The sequence below is a fragment of the Bufo gargarizans genome, chromosome 5 (genome assembly GCF_014858855.1).
Source record: "Bufo gargarizans isolate SCDJY-AF-19 chromosome 5, ASM1485885v1, whole genome shotgun sequence".
Lineage (NCBI taxonomy): Eukaryota > Metazoa > Chordata > Amphibia > Anura > Bufonidae > Bufo > Bufo gargarizans.
Genome location: NC_058084.1, coordinates 359804374 through 359813468, shown reverse-complemented (window position 1 = coordinate 359813468; position 9095 = coordinate 359804374). Strand labels below are relative to the sequence as shown.

The 9095-nt window shown below is 42.0% G+C and overlaps 1 non-coding gene across 1 annotated transcript; it reads left to right on the top strand.

The window, feature by feature from the left end:
• Positions 1-4064: 4064 nt before the first annotated feature.
• Positions 4065-4255, top strand: LOC122939722. The gene has a single exon (XR_006390159.1). It is a non-coding gene; the product is annotated as a U2 spliceosomal RNA (small nuclear RNA).
• Positions 4256-9095: the final 4840 nt, after the last annotated feature.

Here is a 9095-nt window from a genome sequence, read left to right as displayed (position 1 = left end):
GACGAGGGTACAATGGGTTGGACATAAGGTTTTAATAAGGACTTATGAAAAACATTATGGATCTTCCAAGTCTGAGGAAGATCAAGACGGTAGGCAACAGGATTGATGACGGACAAGATTTTGTAAGGCCCAATAAACTACAGGCCCTAAAACAATTACAAAAGACTGAAAAAATCACTATACGGCCTGCTGACAAGGGAGGAGCCATTGTCATTTTGGAGACAGAAAAATATGATGCAGAGTGTCAAAGACAGTTGTCAGACACTGACACATACTCCAAACTGATGAAGGACCCCACAAAAGAATATATGGAGCAGTTGGTGGACTATGCCAGAGATGGTTGGGAAAAGGGAATAATAAATGAACAGGAGTTTGGATTTATTAGTACCACCCACAGTAGACTACCAGTATTCTACTGTCTTCCAAAGGTCCATAAAGATCAAATGAACCCGCCTGGTAGACCAATCATCTCTGGTATAGGTTCACTAACCTCCAATTTGTCAGAATACATTGACAAACTTCTACAGCCAAGTGTGAAAAATAATTTTGCATATATTAGAGACACAACTCAAGTTATTAAAATAGTGGAGGGGTTAAAATATGAAACTGACTGGATATTGGGGACTTTAGATGTAAGTTCCCTTTATACAGTTATAAATCATAATCAGGGAATACAAGCATTGAGGAACCAACTAAAGATACATAGTGATTTCTCTGAGAAACAAATAGATTTTATAGCGGAGGGGGTAAAATTTATTCTAACCCATAATTATTTCGCTTATAATCTGGACTATTATCTCCAGACCAGGGGAACTGCCATGGGTACCAGGTTTGCCCCCAGTTATGCGAATTTATTCATGGCAAATTGGGAATGTGAAGAGATGTTGCCCATTCTGGGGGCAGGCCTGGTACTCTGGCATAGGTTTATCGATGATATCCTATTTATCTTGATATATTCCTTGCAAATATTGATACCAATGCATATAATCTAAAGTTTTCTGCCAATATAAATATAGAGAGAATAGAATTCCTAGACCTACTAATCAAAGTACGGAACAACCAGTTAATCTGTAGTACATATCAAAAAGAGGTCTCCCGAAACAGTTATATACTGTTTTCAAGCTGCCATCTACCAAGATGGTTGCTTGAAGTACCAAAGGGCCAATTTAAACGCATAAAAAGGAACTGTACAGATGTAAACGATTTCGAAGTTGAGGCCGAAATTACGAAAAAACGTTTTTTAGAGAGAAATTACCCGAGCAATGTATTGGATAAGGCACTCACAAAAGTTAAAAATATGCATAGAGAGACCTTCTTTGTAGAAAAAATAAAGAAGGACAGAGAAGAAGAAGAAAAAGATCAGTTGAGAATGATATTACCCTTCAACAAACAACATAGAAAAATAGAAGGAATTGTGAGGAAACATTGGCATCATTTATTAAGTGATAGACTAATAGGCCCTTTGGTTAGCAATGGTCCTCAAATAAAATACTCAAGAGCTCAGAATTTGTCCTTAAAAGTAGCACCAACTGTTCCAAACAAAAGGAACAAATCATCCATGCAGGGTTGGTTGAATTTGAGTGGCTTCTACAAATGTGGGAAGTGTAGAATATGTAAAATCACATCATTTCCCAAGAAGACCACTGAAATACAATCACGTGTTAACGCTTTTACATGGAAAATAAAGGAATTTCTGACTTGCAGCTCAACTAATATTCTGTATGTCATAGAATGTCAGTGCAAAAAACAATACATTGGACGGACAAAACGTACATTGAAAAAAAGACTGTCAGAACACATTACAAATATAAGAAATGGTTATGAGAAGCATTCTCTCTCATTACATTATAAAGAATACCATAATAGAAACCCTGAAGGTATGGTCTTCGCAGCTTTCGAAAAAGTGGATGTGCACTGGAGAGGGGGAGACCATATCGCCAGGATGTCAAGGCAGGAATCCAGAAGAATCTTTGATTTTGAAACACTCCTCCCACGAGGACTTAACTCGGACTTTGAGTTGTTTGGTTTCCTGTAGACATTGGGGATGGGTGCCCTCCTCTGATGGTGACATCCTGAGTCGGGCTGTTTAGCAGCACCAGGATCTCCCCTCGGAGTTGGGCCCCCTCCCCAAAATTCATCCATCTATCTTGCAAAGTCTATTGACTTTGCAGAACAACTCAGGAATGAGAAGTAATAAGATTGGAATTAAGAAACAAATCACATATCCATTTTCTTTGTCTCTAAAATAACTTTTTTTGCCCTCAAGTAATAGGGGATAACAAAAAAACTATAGGGAAGCATATAATGAAAAAAACGCATCGAAAACGCATATGCGTTTTTTTCAAATGCGATGCGTTTTTCCTAAAATTTGATGCGTTTTTTGTTTAATATCTATTAGAACTTATACAACAACTGAAGAATCTAATATGGGGTAAATTTAAAATAAGGATTAATAAAATTTTAATGAATTGAGTGAGATTTAAAAGAAGGAAAAGGAATCCAAAGACGTTTTTCTGAACGTTCTTCTGAACCTGAATGTATTTTATATTTTATCTGTATTTTTATTAATGTCAGTTTATTAATAAAGTTAAAATTGTCTATAGAGATATATATATATATAATGATATACATTGAATATAAGACAAAATACTATATATGAAGACTAACAATCCATGTCGGGTATTTGGTGGGGCTTGTGATAGAGGAGTATATAAAGAAGAGGGTAGAGGCACTCGCAATATAGCCACTGAGGAAGAGGGAGACCCCTCGAAACGCGTCTGGCTGGTCCTGCGAGTGATACACTACCCACCTGAACCCAAGGAAAGAGATCCACAAGTTATCGGCAATATTATCAGCTAATACAAGCCTCTAGATACCAGCAAAAGAGGAACTGATTGGAACTATCGCGAGATTACGCGATCCCTGCATGCTGCTTCCTGGAAGGTGACACGCACTGACATTACGTGGAATGCCGAGACCGGAGAGCAACAAGCGGGAAGTTTAAAGTTCTAAAACAGCAGATCTCATATCGAGTGCTACAAAGGATTCAATTCTATCGGCAGTAGAAACTACACAGCGACAAGCATTCTGAAAGGCAAGGTAAGAGGGTTTACAGTGAGGGGGACGCCAGATTACTACCTATATCCTTGTACTTGGAGTGCGGACTCTGTATGCTGATACATTTGTGTCTTCACTCTGCTACAGCAGCGTTACTAAATACTGGACTGAACTCCATGTAGGGAAACCAATAAGTTGCTACAACAACTTTATATGGACACAGTTATCATATGTTTCACTTTATTTATATATTTATCATTATTATTTCTTTCACAAATTAATATTTTTTCACAAATTATTATCACAATGTATTTAATTTAATTCATCTATATTGATGTAAGCAATTTTTCTGAACCCCAACAGTATTTTGTCAACCATAGATAAATCAAGCTCAGTGTATTTACACTATTATCAGTATTTTATATTATATTATATGTTTTATAACTTTTATGTGATATTTTATTGCACATTCTACTATATAAATATTCTACTATAGACATACCAGTTGGTGAGTGCCTGTTTTTATTTTTATGTTAAAATACATTACGCAATTGCAATATATTGTTTTATTGGATGATCAGGTGAAACATCCTAAAAACAGAGCACCTTGACCACACTAACAGACATGGGTGAGCCACATTATATTTGTGTTTTATTCCAATAAACTTAGGACCCAACTTCCAGGAGGGAACCTTCAATTTGATATTCTTAGTAGACAACCACACCAGATCACCAACATTCAGGTCCGGACCAAGCACACGTCTCTTATCCGCCACACGCTTATATCTCTCACTCATGCTCTTTAGATTATCCTGAATCTTTTGCCAAATAGATGACAACGACGAGGGGAATCTGTCCTCATCAGGTAAACCAGAAGACCCCTCTCCAGAGAATGTCCCAAAGTACGGATGAAACCCATATGCACCAAAAAATGGTGACTTATCAGAGGACTCCTGACAACGGTTATTTAAATCAAACTCAGCAAGGGACAAAAAAGAACACCAATCATCGCTTCTCGGCCTTTTGGCTAAGATCAAGTGTAGTATCTGTTCTTATCAGTTTAATATCTGATACGTCCCCTATCTGGGGACCATATATTAAATGGATTTTTCGAACAGGGAGATGGAAAAAGAGCTTGCTCTGTCCACTCCACGCATTGACCTGGTATTGCAGTACCTCCAGGACCGGTGCACAAAAAAAAAAAAAAAAAAAAGAACACAAATCCTCCTGATTCTCCGCCACAAAACAGCGCAGATATGTCTCCAGATTCTGATTGACGCACTCCGTCTGGCCATTCGACTGCGGGTGGAAAGCAGAAGAGAATGACAACCGAACCCCCAAGCGAGAACAGAAAGCCTTCCAGAATCTGGAAACAAACTGCGTGCCCCTATCAGAGACTATGTCTGAAGGAATACCATGCAATTTGACAATGTGATCAATAAATGCCTGCGCCAGCGTCTTAGCATTGGGCAAGCCAGGAAAAGGAATGCTAAAACGGTCCACCACCACCAGAATCACAGTCTTCCCTGAGGAACGAGGCAGGTCCGTAATGAAGTCCATGGACAGATGTGTCCAAGGACGGGAAGGAATGGGTAACGGAAGGAGAGGACCTGATGGCCGTGAATGAGCGACTTTAACACGAGCGCAGGTCTCGCAGGCTGCCACAAAACCCTCAACCGACTTACGAAGAGCCGGCCACCAGAATCTCCGAGCGATGAGATCCACTGTGGCTCTACCCCCCGGGTGCCCAGCAAGGACAGTATCGTGGTGCTCCTTAAAAACCTTGTGTCTTAAAGAGAGAGGCACAAACAACCTCCCAGGAGGACAAAGATCAGGAACCTCTGCCTGGGCTGCCTGAACCTCTACCTCCAATTCAGGATAAAGAGCAGAGACCACCACACCTTCAGCCAAAATGGGACCCGGGTCTTCAAAATTCCCACATCCCGGAAAACAACGTGACAGGGCATCCGCCTTCACATTCTTAACCCCAGGGCGGAACGTGACAACAAAATTAAACCTTGAAAAGAACAAAGACCATCTGGCCTGTCTCCGGTTCAGACGCTTGGCTGACTCAAAGTAGGCCAGATTCTTATGGTCGGTAAACACGGCAATAGGGTGTCTGGCTCCCTCTAGCCAATGGCGCCATTCCTCAAAAGCCAACTTGATGGCCAACAACTCCCTATCTCCCACATCGTAATTTCTCTCTGCGGAGGAGAGTTTCTTTGAGAAAAAGGCACACTGTTGCCATTTGGCAGGAGAGGGACCATGAGACAAGACCGCACCCACACCCACCTCAGAGGCGTCCACCTCAACTATGAAGGGCAGAGAGATATCAGGTTGTACCAAGATGGGAGCGAAAGAATAACTCTCCTTGATACTAGAAAAGGCCTTACGTGCCTCTATCGACCAGGAGGAAAAATCTACCCCCTTTCTAGTCATATCAGTGAGTGGTTTAACAACAGAGGAATAATTCAAAATAAACTTCCTGTAGAAATTGGCAAAACACAAAGAAACGCATCAGCGCCTTCTGATTCTCAGGAAGCTCCCACTCAAGTGCGGACCTTCTCGGGGTCCATGCGAAAACCAGAAGCGGAGAGAAGAAACCCCAGAAATTGAATTTCTGGAACCGCAAACACACATTTTTCCAGTTTAGCGTACAATTTATTCTCCCGCAGGATGAGCAAAACCTGACGTAGGTGGTCCTTATGAGTTTTGAAATCAGGAGAAAAAAATCAAAATGTCATCTAGATACACTAATACAAATTTCCCCATTAAATGATAAAAAATGCTGTTCACAAAATGCTGAAAGACGGCTGGAGCATTCATCAAACCAAAAGGCATAACCAAATTCTCAAAATGGCCCGCAGGGGTATTGAAGGCCGTCTTCCATTCGTCTCCTCCTCTGACCAGATTGTATGCCCCTCTTAGATCCAACTTGTAAAAAACTTTAGCCCCAACAATCTGGTTAAACAGGTCCGGGATCAGAGGAAGCGGATAAGGGTCACGAATTGTGATACTGTTCAGCTCCCTGAAATCCAGACATGGTCTTAAAGAACCATCTTTTTTCTTAACAAAGAAAAAAACTGCGGCAACAGGTGACTTCGAGGGTCGTATTTCTCTGTCCCTTTCTCTGTCCCTTTTCTCAGGCTCTCAGAGATATAAGCACGCATAGCGACCCTTTCAGGTTGGGAGAGATTGTATAAACGAGATTTAAGCAGCTTGGCGCCTGGGATGAGATTAATAGGGCAATCGTACTCCCTGTGAGGGGGCAGCTCCTGAACACCACTCTCAGAAAACACATCCGAAAATTCTGAGAGAAAAGATGGTACAGTCCTAGTAGAAACCTCTGAAACAGATGTCAAGAGGCAATTCTCTCTGCAAAAGTCACTCCAACCATTTATTTGCCTCGCTTGCCAATCAATGGTGGGGTTATGTTTAGTGAGCCAGGGTAGCCCCAACACTAGAGGAGTAGGCAACCCGCTTAGGACGAAACATGACACATCCTCAACATGAGTATCACTCACAATCAAACGGATATTGTGAACTATGCCCTTTAACGATTTCTGAGAAAGTGGAATGGAATCAATAGCAAAAACAGATATATCCTTTCCCAAAGTGCATACCTGGAAACCATGAGTTATAGCAAATTGATTATCAATGAGATTGACAGCTGCTCCACTATCTACAAAAATCTCACAAAAAATGTTCTTGCTCTCTAGCGCCACCCTGGCAGGTAGGAAAAAACGGGAACTACAAGCAAACAGAAAACCTTCAATTTCCGCATCAACCTTGCTAATAGTAACAGATGGAACGTTTTTAGAGGATTTTTTTCTTTTTGTTTATTTATTACTCTCAAAAAACTGCCTGAGTCTCCTAGAGGGACAAACATTTGCCAAATGATTTATACCTCCACAACAAAAACAAACCCTCCTCTGAGATCTGAATCTTCTATTGTCAGAGGCAAGCAAACCCAGCTGCATGGGCTCCTGCTCAGAGGGGATTGAGAGAGACTGAGACCCCTGCGCACTGAATGAGACCGCCGCACTGTCCTTGGACTGAGTATGACAGGAAGGAGTTATCTCTCCTCTCTCTCTAAGACGCCCGTCAATACGAATGGCCCGAGACATGGCAGAGTCCAAGGAGGTAAGTCTCTCATGAAAGGCAAATGCATCTTTCAATCCCTCTGAAAGACCATTGACTTCGGAGTGCAGCATCAGTCCAACCAGTATCAGCTGCCCATCTCTGAAATTCTGAACAGTATATCTCTGCGGACTGTTTACCCTGGCATAAAAGACGTAGTCTAGACTCAGCCAGAGCAATACGATCCGGATCATCATATATCTGACCCAGGGCTAAAAAAAATTCATCCACTGTACGGAGGCCGTGCCCCCACCGGCAGCGAAAAGGCCCATGACTGAGCGTTATCCCTGAGCAGCGAGATGATGATCCCCACCCTCTGCTCTTCATCACCAGAAGAATGGGGAAGTAGGCGAAAATGGAGTTTGCAAGCCTCTCTAAAACAAACAAAATTCTCACTACCACCGGAGAACGTATCCGGGAGCGAGATCTTAGGCTCAGAACAAACTCCATGAACGCAAGCTGAACCGGTCACCTGAAACTGAGAGACAGTTTTACGGAGATCTGCTACCTCCAATGAAAGACCCTGCATGTGTTCAGTCAAAAGTGAAACCGGTTTTGGCGGTTTATAATGTCACAGATGGTGTAACAGAAAACAAGAAGTTACAAATAAGGATCCAACTGGCTTGATCCGAAACTAAGGAACAAAGGGGTGACCCCTATTTAAGCCCTGAAACTCTCCTTGTCTTCTCAGCCCATGCAAAGATCTCTATGATAGAAAATTGCATGCCCTCGTGCCTCGACTGTATGACACCTGAACACCCTATAATAGTGAGGGGACACGACCACCGGCTCCCTACACTTAATACGGAGGGAGTCAGGGTCACCTAGGATCAAGCAAACAGGAAAACACAAATCAATGAACAGACTTATCTGTAGAAGGATCAGTTGTAGCATCCAGCATGTACACACTCCAGGAAGTTGTATAAACCGCAAAGTGATGCAGTATGGGAGGGGATTTAAAGGAATGCAATCAGTACAACTACATGACAGCTGAGAGAGGCTAACGAGATGACAAAACGAAAGCAAAACAAAAGAACCTCAAGCAGGAGGTTCTGAAGAACATCTGTCAGAGCCTCTCAGCTGTCTGGCGGTGACAGCTATAGGAGGTGACCAGCTCCCTTTTCCCTGCTTATTTCCTAGTAATTGGTGACATTGTACGGTGGGGCGTTTCCCTTACTCCCCACCGTGACACAATCAGTATTTGATGGAAGAAGGTATATAGCAATAGCACCCCTCAATCAGTTTTTAGTGGAAGAAGGTATATGGCACCCCTCAATCAGTATTTGTCAGAAACAGGTATAGAGCACCCCTCAATCAGTATTTGACGGAAACAGGTATATGGCACCCCTCAATCAGTATTTTGTAGATGCAGGTGTATTGCAGCCCTCAATCAGTATTTGTGGAAGAGGGTATATAGCAATAGCACCCCTCAATAAGTATTTTGTGGAAGAAGGTATATGGCACCCCTCAATCAGTATTTGGCGGAAACAGGTAAATAGCACCCCTCAATCAGTATTTGGCAGAAACAGGTATATGGCACCCCTTAATCAGTATTTTGTGGAAGCAGGTGTATTGCAGCCCTCAATCAGTATTTGGTGGAAGAAGGTATATATAGCAATAGCACCCCTAAATCAGCATTTAGTCGAGCAAGGTATATGGCAACCCTCAATCAGTATTTGGCGGAAACAGGTATATAGCACCCCTTAATCAGTATTTGGCAGAAACAGGTATATGGCACCCCTCAATTAGTGTTTTGTGGAAGCAGGTGTATCGCAGCCCTCAATCAGTATTTGGTGGAAGAAGGTATATAGCAATAGCACCCCTCAATCAGTATTTTGTGGAAGAAGGTATATGGCTAACCCTCAATCTGTATTAGGCAGAAACAGGTATATAGCACC